Source organism: Choristoneura fumiferana, chromosome 18 (genome assembly GCF_025370935.1).
Source record: "Choristoneura fumiferana chromosome 18, NRCan_CFum_1, whole genome shotgun sequence".
NCBI lineage: Eukaryota > Metazoa > Arthropoda > Insecta > Lepidoptera > Tortricidae > Choristoneura > Choristoneura fumiferana.
The window spans coordinates 6,063,972-6,087,279 of record NC_133489.1 but is presented as its reverse complement, the minus strand read 5'-3'; positions in this window follow the sequence as shown (position 1 = coordinate 6,087,279).

The following is a 23,308-nucleotide window of genomic DNA, read 5'->3' as shown; positions in this document are numbered from 1 at the left end:
AATCGAGAATTGAATCGATTCTACATTGCACTTTAAAGCAAAATAAATATGTTTTTATAAACTAATTTGCCGTGCCCGGTCCAATAGATACGAATGCAATATACGCCAATCAAATGTTTAAGTGAGGTCTATTATAAATCCATACTTACTATTATTATAAATGTGAAAGTGTGTGTGTGTTTGTATGATTGTAAGTTTGTCCATCTTTCACATCGAAACGGAGTGACGGATTGACGTGATTTTTGGCATAGAGATAGTTTATGGGCCCGAGAGTGACATAGGCTACTTTTTATCCCGGAAAAATGCACAGTTCCTGAGGGAACAACGCGTGGTAACCTAATTCCACGCGGACGAAGTCGCGGGCAAAAGCTAGTAGTTAAAAGTTTTTCTGACAGTTTAATTTTATGGGAATTCGTAAACCAAATTGAGACATTAGGAAGAGGCCTAAGACCAGACGGCTAACAAATTCAAAATCCACAATGGACTTTAAACTTGGACTTTAATTTATTCAAGGCTGTCATCTTAACAACAATTTAAGAGGAAGCTTTCCATTTATTTCTATATTAATATTAAAAAAGTTTGCTGAGAGGTTTTACTTATTCATAAGAAATGAAATAGCTGTTTACGATTTTGCTAAGCAGCTTTACAGTTAATCATTTTTAAGACTTAGCATTTAATCCATATACTAATATTATAAATGCGAAAGTTTGCGTGTTTGTATGTTTGTCCGTCTGTCACGTCGAAACGTAGCGACGAATCGACGTGATTTTTGCATAGATATAGTTTATGGGCCAGAGAATGACATAGGCTACTTTTTATCCCGGTAAAATGCATAGTTCCCGAGGGAACAACGCGCGATGGCGAAGCCGCGGGCAAAAGCTAGTAATGCTAATAACAATTATTTTGCTTACTCGCGACCTTATGATATCTTATTCTGTCTATGTCACCAATGTGTTTCCATGTGGCTCCTCCACCTTCACACCATAAGAATACACGCAAACCGAACTATTTTCACCATTACACTACGCTGACGTGATCTTACTGTGTTGAGGTGGAGGACCTGCCTGAATACACAATAAATAAATAAATATCATGGAACACTTGTCACCAATACCCATACCAATGAAGCCGTGGTGGCCAAGTGGTTTGACCTATGGCCTCTCAAGCAGAGGATCGTGGGTTCAAACCCCGGCTCGCACCTCTGGGTTTTCCGATTTTCATGTGCGGAATTACATTTGAAATGTACCACGAGCTTTACGGTGAAGGAAAACATCGTGAGGAAACCTGCACAAACCTGCGAAGCAATGCAATGGTGTGTGTGAGTTCCCAATCCGCACTGGGCTCATTCTGAGAGGAGGCCTGTGCCCTGCAGTGGGACGTATATAGGCTGGGATGGACTTGTCACCAATTGATTTCGTCCCAAACTAGGCAAAGCTTGTACAGTCACGGAATTTAATTCATGGGCCACCATGGAACCTTTTCAAAGGAATAGTCATAGCGACTTTCCTTGTTGCGATGAATGCGATGAATGCGATGTCACTATGACGTTTACTGTGAAATGGTTCCATGGTGGTCAATGAATTAAACTCCTTGACCGTACTATGGGTACCAGGCTAGGGATAAACATACATAACTAGATAAATAAATATTAAACATCCAAGATCCGAGAACAGACATTCGTATTATTCATACAAATATCTGCCCCGGGCGGGAATCGAACCCAGGACCTCAAGCTTCGTAGTCAGGTTGTCTAACAACTTGGCCATCTGACCGTCAACATTGGTTGCATAAACGTCGTAACTACCATAAAGTGTAGTGAGCAAAGTAATAGTTTATAGTTCATCATTGAACCTACGTAAAGTAACGCCTGATTCAAAAATTGTTACATTTAATCCACTCTCACCTTCAAAAACAACGTTGCATTGACACTGTACGACTTTATAGACTTTAACAAATCTTCTTCCGATGACACAGAAACTTGTCTAATATGAGAAAGATACCCACATGCCACTTTTTCTCACATTTCCCGCAAGTTTGTGAATGCTAATGCTGGGATAAGCCGGGTGTTGCTAACTTCGTCACATCAGAACTATTGATGTCCCTAGAGATAGTCTTGTGTAACAGATATTAAACGCGTAAGTTGCAGTTTACGTGACTTTTTGGTTGACATCAAAGAGAACAGTACAAAACAAAGTATTATTTTCACTTGTTATGCTTGTAATATTTTTGCTGGATGTAGACATAAAGTGACTTTTTATACTCTAGTAGGACCAAGGCAGTCAGGCGTCAAGACATTTTATACGCCGCAGAAATGGTGCTGAGTTCGTGGTTGGCACTAGAGCAGTGGTTCCGAACCTGGGGGTAAATCAGCTATTCTCTGGCGGTATTAAAGAACTTAATAATTTAGACCTCATCATCATCATCATGTCAGCCAAAAGACGTCCACTGCTGGACATAGGCCTCCCCCAAGGCTCTCCACTCAGACCGGTCTTGTGCTTTCCGCATCCACCGCGATCCCGCGATCTTAACCAAGTCGTCGCTCCATCTTGTTGGAGGCCTACCGACAATTAAGACCTAATCTAATTAAATACCTAAATAGTAAAAAATTAAAATGACAGATCGCCGCTGAATAAGTACCTACTGCCTACCTACCGCACGTGGCATCTCTTATTTTTACTTATTCCATTGTTAAAAAAATATATATATTGTAAGACTGGTTTTAATTGTTCAACGTATTTTTGTGATTAATAAAGATATTTTTATTTGCTTGCGTTGTATTTATTTATAAAATTTTAAGGGGGGGGGGTAAATTCAGTTTTCCCAGAAGGGCATATGGGTAACAATATTAAAAAGGTTAGGACGACCCACTGCACTAGAGGGTGCTGCCGCCAACTCACTCATTAAGTCCCTTAGTCGCCTTTATAACACCCAGGGGAAGAAATTGTGTTCATCCTCTTCTAAAAGCAGACCCGGCACGGAATTTGTGCATTCATTCAGTCTACCCATGATCATCATCATCAGCTGGAACACGATCACTGCTGAAAAAAAGCATCCCCCTTAGAACGCCATAATGAGCGACAAGTCGTCACTTGCATCCACCGGTTGCCCGTAATATTCACGATGTCGTTAGTCCACCTAGTCAGAGGCTTGCCTTGATTCGTCATCCGGTTCGTGGTCGCCACTCGAGAACTTTTCTCCCCCAACGGTTATCTGTTCTTCGAGCGATGTGGCCCGCCCATTGCCACTTCAACTTTTTTACACTATGCCGAGTTATCATGGTCTAACTACCCTATAAAAACACGTCTAATATACTGCTAGCAGCTAATACTGATAGAAATTGCCGATACCTCTTTGTTTTCCATTTCATTTGGAAGGAAATCGATGGCCTCAGGCCATTGTCAGGATTACAATGCGGGGTGCCGACTTACCCCAGTTTTTAATAAATGAAATGCCGTAGGCGACCACTTGATACTGTAGAGTGTAGAGGGTCGCGCTGAGTGAAATTATATCGAAGATTTGCGATGATAACATCGAAATCGAAGGCATTTGAGAGAAATGCTGGAACAGTAAAGTTAGAGGGACTGTTTGGAGTGTCGCCGTGCACGACAGAAACCGTGCGGTACGAGTATCTAGATAAACTTAAGTACCTAAGTAGGGCAGAAGTACCGGTTTTTGCCAACTTAAGCCCGTTTTTGGCCAGTTGACATTTGCAGTCATATATAAAAAGTTATAGTGTTAAAATAATATGTTTAGTGAGTTTTCAAAAGTTTATACTGAAACGAATGAAGTACATAATGATTTATAATTATAAATTTATTTCAAACGTGTTATTTAAACAATAAATGGCCGTAAACGGTACAGTTGGCTTAGTGATTGCGGATCAGTGATTTTTGGACGTTTCCTTTTTATAATTCTCTGTAAACAGAAAATGTCGTATAGGTTTTAATACCCTAAGGGGCTGTTTAACCACCCATTAATTAATTTTATTTGACAGATAAATATGATGCCGTCTCCGTCTTTTCCAACAAAACAAACAGAGACGGCATCACATTTATCCGTCAAATAAATTTAATCAATGGATGGTGAAACAGGGGGTTAACTAAAGTACGATAGCAGAGCAAGAAGAATTTCGTACAATGACCTTCACTACTTCTCTCTGCCTTCAAGTGAGTGAGTGTGAGAGCGATGGCGAATATAATAATAGCGACAGAGACACATAGTGGACGGCTGGACGAATTTTGATAAAATTTGAAATATCTGGAATTACATGTAGGCTACTCTTTATTCTTTGTTCTCACGGGATACACGTCAAACCTCAGGATTTTGAGCACTAAACTTAGTATTTAAGACCTTTAGTTTTGACGTTCTCTAGACTTATAGACATGACATTTAGAACGAGAGTGTTCTTCATACAATGTAAACTACCACCACTGTATACGTTTTAAAAATGCTCATAAAAGCTCAGTATAAACCTGGAATTTCATTTTGACAGCCAGAGCTAATGTTTCACGCGCACAAAGCTGCGGGTAAAGGCTTCAAATAACTTTCATATCAAAGACGACGATGTTATTCTTTTCGCAAACGTTAGGTCATTCAACTCTGTAAATATTTGTCGATAATTTACCCTCAAAGCTTGTGTTTAATGAAACATTATGCCAGGTAAAGTCCCCTTCCAAATGAATTGTATCGCGAATTTCATTAGGCGTCTACTGGGTGGAAAGAGAATTTCACACTCGGAAAAATTTCAAAAGAAATTGAAATACTCAGTATTGCGTTAAAAAGTGACCGCAGTTATAATAAAATTGTGTTTATTGCGGTTGGAATAGGACTGTGGAGTAGCTTTATCTTTCTTTTTTTTTACTAAGTATTAATTATTAAAATAAAAATTATGGGAGCTCAGTTATTTGAACTTAACCGGGCTCAAGCATGCGGTAGTGGGTTTGTAACCCACTACTTTTTCGAAATAATTTGACCGGTATAATAATAAGTACTAAAAATAAAATAAAGTTAAAAAATAAAGGGAGTCGTCATAAAAGAAACGTGCTTTTTCGACGTGTTTTGGTTGCTAGGCAATATTAGGCATTGCTAGGCGGCCAAAGTGACAACCGGAAGTTGCTAGGGGCAGCGCGATTGACCCTATCTTGTTGTTTGGACTCGTTTGATTCGTCTTAACGAGTCCTTTGGTAACCACACTCATACACACAAACATCACGCCTGCATTCCCAAATGAGGTAGGCAGAGCACACGAAACGTTACTGTTTGGTAACCAAGGGCAAAAACAACAGTCAGCAAAAAAGCTTGTATTAATTTTTTAACAAAAACTTATCACTGAACTGATTTTATCCATAGTCAAAATACCACGCACAGGACTTATCACGCTAATACACACGAGTAATATGTACCTCGACGTTTAGGCAACATTACAGTGGCCGTGGTCACGAGTAGACTGTTTTTTACCCGACTGCGAAGAAGGAGGGTTATTAAAACATTGTGCGGAGGTACGTTCATGTACGATTCCGACTCGCACATGACCGATTTATTGTTTTAAATAAATAATATGGGGACAGTGAAATGATTAAAGACAGCATCTCCTTGTTTTGACTTTTTTGCTACATCTCTTTTAGTATCCAGTTCCTTATTGAAATGAAGGTACTCAGTCGCGATAAAATGTCTTTAGTTTCGCTCAAAGCCCCTTCGAGCGTAGTGAATTGGCGAAAGGGATGTTTTATTAAAAATTTCAACTTCGTTTCCTACTTCAGGTTTAACTTGGAACAATTGAAATGAGTTTTAAAAAATATATAAAATAAAGCTTATTTTGTTTATGGGTTGATCGCTGCGGGATTCTTATATCTTTAAGTTTAATTACATAGAATTTCCAAACGACAGCCATTTGCTTTATTTCTTTAATGTTATATTTAACCAGGCTAAATAGGCCGAGATGAGATGATAACGAACGAAATTTGTTCGTTATCGTCTCATTTATATAAATAACCATTCACGGAAGTTCTATTAATACTCGAATTCATACGATTCATGTTCCAGCATAATTTGAATGGCGCGTCAGCGTTCGAACTCAATCCTTTTAGCAAAAAACTTGAGCAAGCAGTAATCACTTTAATAACAATTTGCGGGCTCGGAACCTAGCTGTACAAACAACCCGTTCAAAGCTTGGCTAAACAAATGAAAAAGAAGTTTTGTTTTTAAATGAAACTGTAGAAATAATCACATTTATGTCTGTGTTGAAAATGATAGAGTTAAATATTTTATGACAGTTAAATAATCAAGAAACTGTTCTTAGAATATAACCAGTCCTAGTAAAACTATACTGCGAAAATCATAAATTTTTCGTAAGTTTTGGTGTTCTGTTATTTTAGTCAACTTTGATTTTAACTTATCTAACACTAGCTATACGCTGAATTCATCTGGGGTCATTCAAGTATTACGTAAGCACCGAAAGGGGGTGGGGGGGGGACTTTGCTTTGCTTATTTTTGAAGACACGGTGGCCGGGGGGGTCTAGATGGTGCTTACGTCAGCAATATTTATTTATTATTTCTTGTTTTTTTGCAAAATGATGGTTTTAATTTATGCAAATATGGCTACCGTAATTGCAACAAATTCACATTAATAACAATAAAGAAACCTGAATAGATTTAAAAATATATATACCAATGTTTACGTAAGCATAAGGGGAAGGGGGTTGGGTTTTGCTGACTTTTGGTGAAAGGGGGGGGGGTGAAAAATGACTAAAATTCTGCTTACCTACGTAATACTTGAATGACCCCCTACCACGGGAACTAATTATAATTTTTCGGGATAAAAACTACCATCAGTACAGTTCAGTATGTAAACGTAACAAACATACTCAGATTTAACATTTTAGATATTACTTAAAAAGGACAACTATAGACATAGTAATAATTATAATGTTTATCCAGCTCAGCTAGACTAGAACAATAAATGATGTACCTATATCAAAGTCATAAATCAAATTGTCCTTAAAAACTGTCAACGGTCTCGCCATTTCAGCTTCTCGTCTTACGAATTACAACGCACTAAACTGGCCTTTAATTTTTTATACAAAAAAAAGGGAATCCACATTGAACTCAAACACGAGGGGTTCCGCAGATATTTCAATTTCGCAGCTTGAGGTCCCGGGCTCGATTCCCGGCCGGGGCAGATATTTCTATGAATAATACGAATGTTTGTTCTCGGGACATGGATGTTTAATATATATTTAAGTACTAGCTTATGCCCGCGACTACGTCTGCGCGGATCTAGGTTATCGCGCGGTGGCGCCCTCTACCGGAATAAAAGGTATCCTATGTTGATCCTTGGGGTTCAAACTACCTATTTACCAAATTTCATCAAAATCGGTTTAGTGGTTTCGACGTGAAAGGGTAACAGACAGACAGACAGACAGACAGAGTTACTTTCGCATTTATAATATTAAGTAGGGATGTATTTATCTATAAAAATATGTTTATCTGTTGTCTAGTATCCATATTACAAGCTTTGTTAAGTTTGGGACTAGTCAATTGGTGTCAAGTATCCCATGATAGATATTTATTATTTATATATTATTATATTATTATTATTTTTGTCCGATTGAGGTGAATTCCATAATGATGTGGATTTGACCATTAAGTGTGTATTTATAACCGTTTCTACGTCCTCTCATAACTAAACAACGGCTCAACCGATTTCGATACTGTGCGAGTGTTACTGTCATGTTAAAGAAAGTTTGTAAGTCTGTTTGTTTGTTTGTTACTTCATCACGTCTGACCCACTGAACCGGTTTTGATGGAATTCGGTATACAGAGAGTTTGAGTTCCGGAGAAGGACATATGTCGGATATTTCTTATTCCGGAAAATTACATACCTAGTTCTCGCGGGATCGCGTGATGGAATCCTGCGCGGACGGAGTTGCGGGTAACGGCTGGCTAAAATATAGCAGAGAGGTGACAATGGCAGCCCTGACAGATTTTTGCGTTTGTTATCACTTTTAGTCGGGGGATTTTTATAAAAATTATTAACCCTTCTTTTATTAAGAACCGTCGCGTCATGACTTTTTTCCTAATTTTTAATTTTGCTTTTTTGAACGCTTCGTGCTGAAACTATTAAAAGCTCTGTTTTAATTCCAAAGATAGAAATCTGTGACAGACGGACAGACAGATATACAGACAGCGGAGGTTTAGTAATACGGCCTCGTTGGGAATCCTCTAAAACAAGACACGGAACTCTAAAACAAGATTTATCTCATTCCAAGCAAAACTCTGCGCAATCTAAAGACAAAGTGTCCTTCTTGACATAAATTTAAAATGAGCTACAAAGGCTTGTCCCGGAAAGAATTTAATTTAAGCCACTAATGAAGACGTTAGGCATGTACTAGGTTTTGCGGGAAGAGAGCGCAATTTCCGGTTTTTAGTTTCAAAGAGCTGCTTCGGGCTTCGGTAACCTCTTGCGTGCGGGGAGGGGTTACTTGCCGTTCTCGAAACGTATGGGATCGTACATATTAAAACTAATTTAAATAAAATTCGTTGCTAAATACAATACTTTTGTGAACTATAAATAAAATAAATAAATATTTATTGCGATTGTAAATCGTAAAAAGCAGTCAAAGTATTTTATTTGTTAAAGTAGGTATAAATTACTGTTTACAGTAGTACAAAAAAACATTCACCATGTTTTGCCAATTGTCGTACAAGAATAAATAACAAAATAAAATAAAGAAAGAAACGACCAGTCGACAAAAAGAAATTGTTAAATTGAAGTTAAAATATAATCTATATACTACTGCCGCCTATATATTGTTCACCTTGTATTTTTTTTTCTCTGTGTATCTGTTTTCTGTATCGCTTACTATGTCTGGTGTACAATCTCTGTCTGTGTGTGTCTTTGTATTGTATTGTATTGTATTATACTATTTTAATATTATAAAGAGTAAATATTTGGATTCTTGGATGTTTGTTACGAAAAACTACTAGACCGATTTTAAAAATTCTTTCACTATTCGAATGCACAATTATTCCAAAGTGCCATAGCCTTTATTTTATTTCCAGAAAAATTAGGGTTCCGTACTAAAACCTCAATAATGTAACTCAAAGTGTATAAAAAGTTGCCATGAAACATCTTTCATCGCATGCACTGTGGAAATTATTGATGACAAAACAAAAAAAATGTTCAACGGTATTAAAGAATATATTAATATTAATATATCCAAATATTGTAGTTATGTCACTATAAATACTATTTTACATTTCAAAAGTTGACTGAAATGCCGACTAAAATCAGACCATGTTATCCATACCTTATCCAAATAAATAATTTAATATTCAAGACGGTTCCAACACATGTAGATCTACTACTTCAAATTATTCAAATTGGACATTCCATTCAAAAGATATTACGAAATATTACAAATGAAACGGAAACTAACTTACTTTAATCCATAAAAAAAATGTTTAGCGTTAAATAAATACTATCTAACATCCAAAACTAAATATATATATAAACTAAACTATGTTACAAAAATTATTAATAATAATATTACGAAATGAATAATATCAATCTAACCAAGAAATTCATTTACTCTACGTTGACGCGCCCCGGCTTCGCGCGGGTCGGGTTCGGGTGTAGTTTTTGGGAAATAGAGCTAAAAATGTGAGTAAAGTGCTGTTGATTTGAAACCTTTTTAGAGTTCTATGCCCAAAGGGTGATAAAAACAGGACCCTATTACTAACACTCCTCTGTCCGTCTGTCTGTCTGTCAATAGGCTGTATCTCATGAACCATGATAGTTAGACAGTTGAAGTTGAAGCTATAACAACAAATACTAAAAACAGAATAAAATAAATATTTAAGGAGGGACCGCATACAACAAACGGGGCTTTTTTGCCGTTTTTGCTCGATATTCATGACGGCAACAGTTAGTTGCTTGAAATATTCACAGAATATTTATTTTCATATTAATCATCTTTAAAAATAAAAAAATAAAAAATAAAATAAAATAAATACTTAAGGGGGCTCCCATGCAGCAAATGTACTTTTTGCCGTTTTTTGCTAATGTCTAATGTTGTAATAGTTATGGAACCTTTCGTGCGGGAGTCCGACTCGCATTTGGTCATTTTTTTTTATTTTGCCCGTGCGAAGTTATGTAAATAATCTAAAAAATATGAAAATAATACATTGACAGAATATTGCATAGTAATAAAAAAAAAATTGTTGTTACCTTTAGATACGTTTTCTTTACTTTGTCATTAAGTCGTTCTAATGAAGTGTGGTTTGTGGAAAAATATTAAACAAAATAAGTTGAATATAATGCGATCCTTTATTTAAATCACATTCGTTTATCGACTGATTTAATAACATTCGAGTTCTCGTGGTACGAGTAGCAAGGAAGCTCTTTGATAAACACTGATGAACACAGATTTGGTTTCGCTGTTAAACCGCCGAATTGCTTGGATTTCTTGGAACATTATTGATTGGATTTCTGTGTTTTTAAAGTCAATTTGTGGCTTTGCTTTGGAATACTTATTTTAATCATCATCGTCGTCCAAAACTATATACCTCCCACTGCTGGGTACAAGCTTCCTCTCATAATGAGAGTGCTTTTGCTCGGGTTGGGCCGTAGTTCCTACGCCGGCCCGGTTCTGATTCACACATTGAATATCTTCGCAGATGTTTTCCATCACCGAAAAGTTCATGATATTTTGTTTAAATGTAATTGCGCATGTGGTGGGTCCATAGATTTCTATGGATTTACTGCGTTCGGCATTCCGGATCGGAATTTCAAATTGAAATTCCGAAACGGAATTACTAGTGTATATAGCCGCCCTAAAAAAGCTTAAGTACGCAATCAAAACATTTACCTAAATTTGTACCATCCTAATTTTCAACTCCGTCTCTGACCCCGGATTCATTAGCGAGATCGTATTTACTGCCCTTTCCCATGTCATTCAACTAACCAATAAACTTCAATTACTATGTTTAATTGCATGAATCCCTCTGCCCGCAACAGACCTTCAGTTGAAACAGAAATTTTCTTAATTCAGTTTGTTAGTTTCCGATACTCGTTAGTTCCTGAAATCCACAACTCAATTAAACTTTAAAGGTCTTGACAGACCACTTTAATGAAAGCAATCCTTCCAACGGAACCCAAATTGAAATCAAACTGTTAGAAAATAAGGTTCCAATCTCTTTGATAACGGTTTTAGTTACAGGGGACTAAAATGTTTGTGAATTATTAAAGTCCTTTTAATTTACTGTTGTATAGTCGATCAAATGAGTTCCTTAAAGTTTTTTTTTGGCAAGGCCTTCACCACGTTAGAAGCAATAAGGCCGATTGTTACGTTGATTTGTAAGTGATAATCACCTTTAACGTCTTAAGGCCTACAACTGACATTGAACCTTAGGGTGATAAAAGAATTTCTTCATTGACTATAGTTAAGTAGAATAGCAAATACTTCAATACTATGGTTGCTTAGCAATGGGAGTTTGAGAGAGGGTCCGAAGGGGCTTACCTTGTTTTTTTCATACCAATGGTTTAAGGGGATATAATTATAAATTTTGCTTAAATTTATGAACGAATTAAAGTTTTGAAATCTTTTCTAAACTTTACAAAATGAAGAAACAACCTATTGTCAATTTTTGCTTGTTATAACCAATCTTTCCGTTATTCCACTGTTTGATGGGTAGATGGTAGTAAGATATAGATGAATATTTGAAAACTCTTGTTAAGAAATTCGTTTGTCTTTATCTGCCTTTGACATTATCTTTGCCAGACTCGGGAAAAGAATTTTTACTTTTGCTCAGGTTTGTAACTTTTGTGAAGGTATACACGAGGTCAAAATACTCGGTGGCTTATTATGTAGGAACAACACAACATTCTCTGCTTTTTTGCTTGTTTTTTAGTTTCATCACTCATCAAGTGAGTGTTAAAATATAATAATAAATATACTTTAATATAAAGTAAATCATCTTACCTTTTGTTTTCTTAAAAACAAATTACGCGTATTGAATTGATTTCAACTATGTTTAACCAACGTCTATTAGTTAAATAAGCTTAGCCTATCTCTGGTAAGGTTAAATGACAAAGAGAGAGATATGTTTTATTTATTAACTTATTAGTGATTTATTCATCAATAAAAATTACAGCATCACAGAAAAAAACAATACACTGAAAAAATCAATGGAAAATACAAAAACACGAAAAACCATTAAATTTTTTTTAATTACGAATTTTTCAAAGTCATCTACATCTCTTACGTAAAATAACAGAACACCACACCCTCCGGCCAGGATTCGGAGTGCCCGAACATCTGCTGGTGCTTGGCAGGCACTTGGAGTCTAAATTAGTATAAATATAAAACAAAACGAATATTTATCAAACATTATTTAAGCCTAATAAGCGATTAGTTCCGGGGCTAAAACTCGGTAACAATTGTTTTCCTAGAGAAAAGACCAGGTTAGATCGATTTTTCATCCCGAAAACCCCTACATACCAAATTTTATCGAAATCGTTGGAGCCGTTTTCGAGATCCCCGAAATATATTTATAATCAAGAATTGCTCGTTTAACGCATTCACTGCCACCTGTCTTGACTTGACTGACCACAGGTGCCATCGACGCACATGTGCGTTCAAAATGTATGAATAATTATGATAGCGGTACTGAGGGAAGTTCCAAAAACGCATAATATACGCGTCGGTGGCAGTGATGGCATGAGTAATGGGGTAATTTCCCAACTAGATTTAAACTTGAATTCCTAGCATAATTACCTCTTGTCTAATAAACGTTGAAATTTAATTACACCCTGAATTTTGCTGAACTTCGTACGCGAAAGTCGAAACTTTAGTAAAAGCTATTTTAGGAGCAGTTCAACATATCCGAAGTTCTCGAGTACTTCTAACTTTAATAATGAACTACTTTCGAGTTGATACCTAAAATTATACCTAGAGAGGGGTAATAAACGCGTTCAAAGGCTCATAGGCTGGTATCATCATCATCATTTCAGCCGAAAGACGTCCTCTGCTAGGCATAGGCCTCCCCCCAAGGTTCTTCACTCAGACCGGTCTTATGCTCTCCGCATCCAACGCGATCCCGCGATCTCAACCAGGTCGTCGCTCCATCTTTTTGGAGGCCTACCAATAGCTCGTCTCCCGGTCCGCGGACGCAATTCGAGAACCTGCTGAACCCATCGGCCATCAGTCCTGCGAGTAATGTGCCCCGCCCACTGCCATTTCAGTTTCGCAATTCTTCAGGCTATGTCGGTAACCTTAGTTCTACTGCGGATATCATCATTTCTGATTCTATTCCGCAGAGAAACTCCGAGCATAGACCTCTCCATAGCCCTCTGAGTGACTTTGAGCTTCTTCATGAGGCTGGTATAGTAATTTAATATATAATAACAACAGATAATCATTGTAAGATGAAGGTTCTAGAGTAGCGACCATGACCTGGTTGACACAATAGTGGCACACCTTCCACTGGATGGATCGACGACATTGCGAGAGTTGCGGGCAACCGTTTGGAAGCAGCTGGCAAGGTATCGTTTATTGTGGCATTCTAAAAAAGAGAGTTTTGTTCACAACAGTGAACGTTTTCTAGCTAATGAAAAAAAATTGAACTAAATTAAAAAAACATAAAAATTTGTACAAGTGTGAAGTCCGTGCCTCAGCATTAGCCAGCATGAGTGACAGATAGAAGCTCAATAGATATATATGTTGATGAGGTGGAAGATTATAGGTCTACTCCTCAAGTTGAGGCATCGACTTCAAACTGGTCCAAAAATATTTTCATGTTTTTGAGTCGGTTCATTTTTTTTACTTTCTAGTGTAGTAGTAGTTTATAGTGTAGACTAATCCAAGTTAAGCTTAGTGTCAACTGCTCATCGCCATTAACAAAAGGCAGCTATTTCTAATGCAGAGACATTTATTAAGGAGTCCCCCTGATGCTGTACTATCCGTTCCACTTCACCGACGAGGATAAATTTCTTAGCAACTGTGCTGAACCAATGATGTTACATTATAAACAGGGAGTGTTAAACCAATCGAACCTCAACCCGTGAAATTCTTGTTATGAACTAGGTAGCTCTGATGGCCAACTGTAGTCTCACTCATCGGTTCACTTCATCAAATGTTGATTTCCAAGAGTAAATCTCACACACATCTGAATGAATTCCACACATGAATTTAAAAAAACATAGATAGGTGATTTCGGCTGTTTTTATGAGAAGCCATAGATCAAACCACCAGTGGTTTTACGCGTTGGATGCTGAAAGCACAAGACCGGTCTGGGTGGAGAGCCTTGGGGCCTATGTCCAGCAGTGAACGTCTTTCGGCTGACATGATGATGATGATGATTACATTAAAGTTGAGACCGTGGTAGCCTGGGTCTCGTGCTTCCGCATCCAACGCGATCCATACATAATGTTTCCTCCAGTAAAAAACATTCTAACAAGATTAAACATAAATGAGTGTAAATTATCGTAAATTGCTTTAATTACAGGAATATCTGTCGCCGTGGCAACCGAGACTATTCAGCTCATCAAGTTTCACTAATTCCCACTCGAATGTAATAATTGTAATCATGATTTAGGCAGCGAAACTATAATTACTCGAGAAATTCCGTACCTTGAGGAATTTCATGCTTGATTAATAGTCAATTCAATTAGAAATGCTTATTTCAGACTACAATTTGATGCAAATTGATTTGACTGTTATAACTCACTATTTAGATTTACTGTCATTCGGTGTAAATGGAAAATCGTCCGCTTGAATTGATAATTTTGAATTTGGACCAAAATGAATATCAACCAAAGTGAATTTTGTAAAAATGTAATTGTGCTGAAAAATATTTACAATCAAATTTATTTTTGTTTTAAATTTTATACAATAGTTCAAACATTAAGTGACAGTGACAAGGTAGTAAAGTGTAAAGATATCTTTGACGTCGAATGTACCAAAACTTGCTTAAAAATAGTTCATCGCGTAAGATAATAAATACACCTAATTATTAACTCAACGTGTCCCTACTAAATCACGCCGAATACCCAACTAAGGTACAAAACACTAATTCCTATTGCCCTAACAAGGTCCCATGAGCCGCGTTATTAAGTGCCTCGTAAAGTTACGGGCCTATAAATAATAACACCCTTGTCAAAAGGGCTTAGGGCCTCTGTTCGCGTGACGAAGGTGTGAGATCGTGTGTCTTACGTGTAATAGGAAATTTCAACTCGATATGAGCAGTGAATTTTTGATAACATAATTTAAAGGGTTGAAGGAGTAAAAAGGAATGGAATTCACGCCTAAAAACACGTTTGGATGACGTTGGGAAAATGGGTCATATTCGTCCTATCGCAGGGCAAAAGCCTCCTTTCAGAATGGTTGCTCAAAAAGCTTGGGCCGCACTACACACTTCCTACGTGAGCCCCGTGAGGAGCTTCACACTTTCAGACATACACACACCATTGACCATTGACTCTCTTTTCAAGTCTGTGTAGGTTTCACACGAGCAGTTTTCCTTCACCCGACCTTTTTTTTAGGATTATGTAAATTAATTCCAGCATAATAGAGTAACACATTACAACAATGTTCACATTACCACAAGAGTACTAATGTAAAAAGCATTTCGGGTAAATAATATTCGTAATAATATACTAGCTCGTTAGTGTCACAACTGCTGGTAAAATAAAATCACAAATCTGCTCAATAAAACGTTTGTGGATTGCGGGCGGGTATTCTGAAGTATTCAGTATTTATTTATTGCAAGACATTGTACAAAAAAATTAGGAAGCAGCAATTTTAAAATTAATTAAGTACATTAATTAACTTTAATTTCAGTATTCAGTAAATATTTATTCACAACACAAGATACAATAATATGATAGGTAACAAAATTAATCAAAACTACATAAATATACCTAACTATAAAAACAAAACACCATCTAAGAGGCCCTCCGGCGGCATAGACCCCAGCACACTGGCGGCATTACCTCTCTGTACAGTCAGAGAAATTTGCTGGGAGAGATAAGCGCCATCTCTGGGGTCTCCTGAGGTCTCTATCAGCCGGCACGACAAGGCCCCCATGAAGGCCCTCATGTCAGCCGACCAGGGACCCATTGTCTCCACTGCGAGCGCCACAAACTCATAGTCCTTTAAAAGAGAAGAGTATTTGCGGCGCTTGAGAACTTGGGCCTGGTCAGCTGCAGCCCCGGCTTGAGAGCGGGTTGCCTGAATGTGGGACTGCGCGAAAGTGTCGACACACGTTGCGTCCCACACCAGAGCCCTACCCAGCTTCCATGGCATTAATTAACTATACATTCTAATATATGTATGATAATGTTAACCACTTGTAAGTAATGCGATATATTATAATTTTTGGCAAGCTTTCATTATCATACACAGTGACAGTGGAAATGTAGGTACTGTCGATGTAATTATCTCCGAGAGATAAATCTCGAGTAACGGATTAGATGGTAACACTTGCAATGCGTTACACGTAAACGGTCTTTGAGGTTGTGTTTGTGTGACCGATGCTGTGTTTACGTGAAGATATATTTGTCGTGCAGTTATAGCTGAATTCTAAAAATATGTACACCATTAACGTATAAAGAACCTATTTCCTAGTGTGAGCCATAATAATGGCTGCTATACTAATCTCAGTCTTTTAAAACTTTATCGCAGGGTGCGCAATGGAGCTAGCCGGCCTTTTGAATTAAAAGTGTATGTAAGGAAGAGCTTTATGGTAACTAGTTTTATGGTAACGCCGGATTCGATCAATCCTGTCTCACTAATAATTATAAACATGAAAGTTTGTTATAATGTTTGGATGTTGGTTACTCAATTATGTAACTAATAACGGCTGAACGGACATGGATGGAACTTGACGTACAGATATACAGAGGTCTGGATTGAGACATTGAATAATGAATATTTCGGTAATGCCAGTGAGATAATATTTTAACTTTAAACATGAAAAGAGGGCACTGTTCTTAGACTTTGAAGTACTTCGGCTTTCAAGGTGACCTGTTTACTTCGTTTCTAATCAATAGATGGCGTTGTGCAAGCAAACGTCAAAAACTTGGATTAAACTAGTTAAACATACAGTCATATGGGTTATAAATGTACGCAATTCCACGTATTTTAGTCCAATATGTATGTGATTGCTTATCCACGGCGTAAGTTTACCCCACATGACTCTAATTACTATCGTATACGACATACCAGTGTCGCACACTTTGAAGATAGCCACTCAGTTGGTACTCAAGTTTATTTTATTCCTGGCCCTGTTTGGGGATAAAAGCAAAATTTGGACACTTTCCAAATTAACTCTTAAGCCGGGGGACCAGAGCGCGGGGCAATTATTAGCTGTACTGATATTGCGGAGTTTTGCCAAAACATCTCTTATTTGCATCCCGAACGGAGCTAGATTTGTAAAACTAAAAGTATCTAATGTGTGTAGCGTTATAATTAAATATTTGACTAGGCAGATCTATAAGACGAGAGTGAATGGGATCGTTGGAAGAGGAAGGCCTAGACGAACGTCGGAGTAAATAAAAATTTGTCAGTCTCATTTTGATGTCGGTATTTTTACCAACATGATTGTTGGAACATTATTGCCATCATCGCTATGTCCATCCCCGTCATTATTGTAGCCCGCCGGCAATTGCCAATTGTTTCATCCTGTCGATAGAACAATGTCCAGTGTTCATAGATCGCAGCCTGAATGGCAAACACAGTAATAAATCAATCAAACGCTCTGAACATAGTAATCTTTAGCACAAGCGGTGAGCGGTGTATTAGTACAATCATCCTTTAATTTTTGCTCATTTAGGTTCCAAGTGTTCAAATGTCAAGTGACTACTGACCACCAGCAGATGTTTCTGCTTGTCGATTTCTGGCTGAAGGGGTGGTGTTAAGTAATTTTAAGGAAGCAAAGATAAAAAAATCATAAATTGATATGCATTTAGTTTTGATTTTCATTTTTACAAAACAAGACAAAATCTAAGAAAGCGCTGCGATATTTAATACTATAATATACTTAATTTTAATATACTTTTTTCAAAGACTAAAAGCCGTTTAAAAAGGTACCTACCTATTGCAGTCTGCGTCTTGAGGCAAAAAAATTTGATGAGATTTTTACTTCCTAATTTTATTTTATATAAAGTAAACTGTTAATCTAAACCTTTATTTAAACGAGCGATTCTGGGAGATCTCGAAAACTGTTTTGACGATTACGATGAAATTTGCTATGGGTTTTGAATTTTCGCCCAAACAAAGCTGGGTACTGTGTTAGTAAGCAAATAAGTAAAATGCGTTAAAGTAATTAGAGTGTTTATTGTCTGAAAACATTAAAATTAGGTGTTGCATATTGAATTTGAATAGTCTAGAGAGTAGGTTTGATAAACGATGATGAGCTAAGTTTTTTCAAATTGTTTTCTTTATTGCTGTAACCCTTGACTTGTGCCAGCGGACATCGTCACGCGTCCAGTAATCCCGTCATGATGCGACATCCATTGACGGGATTAAGAAGATAGGCCATTGTATTACCTTCCCCGCTACTGAGATGCGAAAATTTCATTCCAATTATAACTATTTGCACTCGACTTTGAATTATTTGCTTTCGGGTGTCCTTTTAGACTAAGAATATTTTTGAGAGCAATGGTCTGATCCGTTTTGAATTTCATTATTCTTCAAATGAATATCTCGGCTTTAATAAAATAAAAAAAATGTCTTTCTTTTTTTCTTCTTTCAATCGACCTAATGCTAAAGCAAAGAATGAAAGCAAAAAAAATCGCGTGTTTTGAAATGGTCCCAAATCAGCAAACTGCCGATCTTACTAACGGCGTTAATCCTTCTTTGGGACCATTGAAAATACATAAAAATACAAAATACATTAGAACAAAGTTGGTTGGCTTCCAACAGTAAAGTAATTGATAGAAAACATTTTATCAACCCTACAACTTAGATATAATTTGACATTAATATCTAAGTAGGTACCGAGTGCGTGTTGATAGCGCGAATTTCTTTCTATAGAGCTGCCATACATACAACTCGCATGCATATCGCTTTTGTATTGATGTAAACGCGCGACGGACGACGATGCGTTTAAAAAATCCGTGTGCAAAAATCTTAAAGTCCCATAAGTCTGTTGTGATTGTCGCCATTCGTTTGTTGATCTGTATAAACAGTAAATAATAACTAAGCAATGTTGCCAGAAGCCCGTAAATATAAGTTGCAAAGGAAACATAGATAAATACTTATTTATGTACACAAAAAACCAATACGTTTCACCTGAACAACCAATTTAGCGAATCCCTATGTTGTAATAGAGAAGCAAGAACACAATTTCTATGCAATGTTATTCGGTATCATAGTATCGTTTTCAATTTTCATAATTCAATTCAAAACTTAATTAACCAGTACGATGACACCAGTTTGTTTATGGAATAGAATACAATAGAAAACATGCGTGCATGCTCAGTTCAATTTCATCATAATTCTTTAGTTACTAAAAAACCGGCCAAGAGCGTGTCGGACACGCCCAAAATAGGGTTCCTTAGCCATTACGATAAAAATAAGTAATATTTTTCTAAGGATTTCGTAATTTATACGGAATCTTCCAAGTTTAGGTATATTTTATACCTTAGGCTGCTATTTACTCTTAAACTACTAATAATTCTCAATCAAACTTACCCGTTATAGTTTTCCTTGAAAGTTTGATATACTTACTAACATTCTGAATTTTTTCAAATTTTGCCACCCACCGGTTTAGATTTTAGAGGGGGGATGCTCGATTTTAATGAAAATTTGCACTTTAAAGTTAAATATTTTGCAAACGAATCACTGAATCGAAAGTCGTTTTAGCAACCCCCTAATTTTAAAGGACCTATTCAAAGATACCCCACACTACAAGCTTGGATGAGAAAAAAAAATCACCCCCACTTTACGTCTATGGAAGGTACAGTAAAAAAAATGTTTTTGAAATTTTTATCGTACCATTTTGTCTGCATAGTTTACATACATACTTTCTAGCATTGATAGTCCCTGAGCAAAGCCGCGAACGGACAGACAGACAGACATGGCGAAACTATAAGGGTTCCGTTTTTGCCATTTTGGCTCCGGAATCCTAAAAATCACGAATTCAGATAGAAACTTAGATTATATATTACTGATAGAAATTAAAAAAAATCAGCTGAGTGGGAGTCGGACTCGCGCATCGAGGGTACCGTACAAATTTGTCTACGAGAGCCTGAAATTACCAGATCGATTGAGTTAAAAATTGATACTTAGGTACACTGTGTATTATGTAAAGCGGTAACCAAAAGAAGTACGTAACGTAAATACTTCTTTTTGAACCAGAAGCTACTGTTGCGGTGTAGATTACAAAAGGAATAAAAAAAATGCAAACTAAATCGCGATTTTGCGGGCAAATATTCGAGCGTTTTGACCGCGCGGTCAAACGTCATAAGTGTCCCACGTTTATATAACACAACGGAAAGACAAGCCACCAATGATAATTACATATAAACTACAAGTCACAAGAATTTTAATCACGCTAAATTCAGCATCGGTATTGTCTTCAATTTTCATAAAAAAACAACAACTCTTTTAATAACACCTGCGAAGACACCAATGACAAAAAAAACGCTGCAAAAACGCTGAATATTCGCCCTACCGTCAATCTTAGACCTTGTGTGTATTTGTCAATTTCATAATCATTTTTCTCGAGTCTTTGATTTTAGATATGGTTAAAACTATACGTACGTAATTTTGATTTCGGGCAAAGTCCAGTGATGCCATAAAATATTATAAAACGTAGGAACGTTTGTGCTATATTAAACATATCGTAACCAGCGTCTTCTCAATAAAACCTTTGCCGTTGAAAATAGCTTCATCTCAAGGTAAATAACTTAAAATTGTTGAAACCAAAGTTAAGTTAGTTATTATTAAAATTAATGTAATTGCTTCACCTATGCCAGGCTGAATCTACATAGGTTACCCGGGTTTCAACCAAGGGGCCGACTGAATATTCATGCCTGTGTTGTTAGGCAAAACAATCCGTTCTGGCTGCGATTGACTCAGTGGTGTACGTGCAGATGGATATGCACTTAAATACGGATTTAGCAGAGCTCAACGAAAGGAATATAAAGGCAAACCATTTCGTTTCGCATAATTATCATTTCTTACAATTATCGATTCCCATAAGTTTCTTTAAACACATCTACATTTTCTCATAAAACACAGGTTGTCCTATTCTTTCTGGATATTGTAGTGTTATTGGATTAGTTTGGACAGAATGTTGGAGTCTGTAAATATGTTTAACCCATAGTCAAAATTACACAAAACGGGACTTACTTAAACAGGGGGGGGGTTTGAATATGATTGAAAATCACGAAAGTTTAAAACGTTAAATGTTTCATTGCAATTTTTGACTCAAATTTTAGTCACGCTTATGACCTTATCGCTATTATTAGCTTATAGAACATCGGTAATGTATGGAAATATTTTTAACCATAGTTAATAAAAATATTAACATAACCAGATACTGAAATATTGAGGATTTTATTTTTACTGCTTCAAAGAGAAACAGACCTGAGGTGAGTATTTGATATTAAATCTAGCTTGATACCTCCACGCGTGCCTAAGAAAAGGGGTCTTATTTACTTAACTTCCTAACAGACAGATAGATGGACAACAAAGTCATCCTATAAGGGTTCCGTATTTTCCCTTTAAGGTACGTTTCCCTAAAAAGTAACTTAATTTCAACTTTTAAATTGATATTTTTACAATCCTTTACAAAAATCTGTGTCGTACAAAATAAACAAATTATAACCCTTCACAAGCCAGCGAGCGTTCCCGTAATTAGAAAACTTCCCGTGAAAGGATGCAGTTCTAAAAATGCCACCTCGTTTCAATCTGAGAGATTTTAATTGGATGTGCAATTCGTTGGACCCGTGTTACGCCGCCGACAGCTCCGATAAAACGCAGTTCAATTTTAAACCGAAGGGTAAACATGTTTGTTTTTGCCTGGAAGTTAGACTTGGTGCCTTTTTACATGTGCCCGTTACCGAGTTAGGTCGGGCAATCTGTATAAAGTATTGAAACACTTCGTATCGTACGAAAAGATAAATTCAAAATCTACATTGTCAAAATTAAAATCATCCAAAACCATCATTGCCGAGTGTGCGTGCGTGCGTGCGTAAGAGTATGTGTAACAAACAGTGTCAAACAGGTGGCTTGAATAGACTTGAATTTTTTGTCTGTTCTATTTACATAATGACATGATTTCTTCCCATTTATAATTGTTAAAAAGTAAATGACGGAAAACACTGTGTAGTTGCAATAATTAGCTTGTCATTTTAATTTTGCAACTAACCGTAGTTGTTTTAAATACTTGCTCCTATTTTGCAATCGTAGACAAGATTACCGCATTTTTCAGCAACGCTTTAACTTAAGTAATACCTATTGTTTTATTTATTATTTATTTTGACTGCCATCACCTAGTGTGGCAGGTGGAGCTGTCGTGGTCGCTCCCGTGTGCTTAAATTGTTGCTTTCATCGCATTTTGCATGACAGCTACCGACTCAATGTACTCGTAATTGCCACAATTACCATTTTCTCCAGTTACGTAACTTTTTATGAATAAGGTGGTTAATTTTTAACTTATTCTCCCTTTTTCAACGCTTTTTATAATTACTATTTCTAATAAACTTAGACGTTTCAAGCCGTAACTGCCGAAGAATAAAACTCCATGTCGGGGAATTCAGGTCCTATATAACTGTCCTAAAATCCGAATAAATTGGATAGGTAACAAGTTGAGAGTATGCCGGGAGTAATGAACGACATTCCAGCATTCCAGAGTGCGAAGACAGTGCAGGTACCAACGTTTATTGGATTTCGCTTCTTTCGCGAACTGTGAGAGGTCTGAAGAATTTTATTGAGTTTCCTATGTACGGTTTGGACAATTTGTCACTGAGAAAGTTTGCGGATTGTGAAATAGTGAAGGATGCTATTATTCAATGGAGAATAGTGTCTCGGAAGTTTAGTTTTTACGTAACCGAGGAAATGTTCCCCACATTCAAATTGAGGTCGTAGAGTGAGTCAAATTTTGGATGACTTTCTAATATACATTTTAATGACTAATAGCCGTTAATGTATACGAAGTGATGTAGAATATTTCAGCAGATGTTTGGGATAGTAAGGTTTTTCAAATGGATTTTTGTTTTAAGATAAAAAAATATATATTCGAAATTACCAATGACCATATGGCTGGTGCATTTCTCGCCCAACGTATTGGAATCACGATC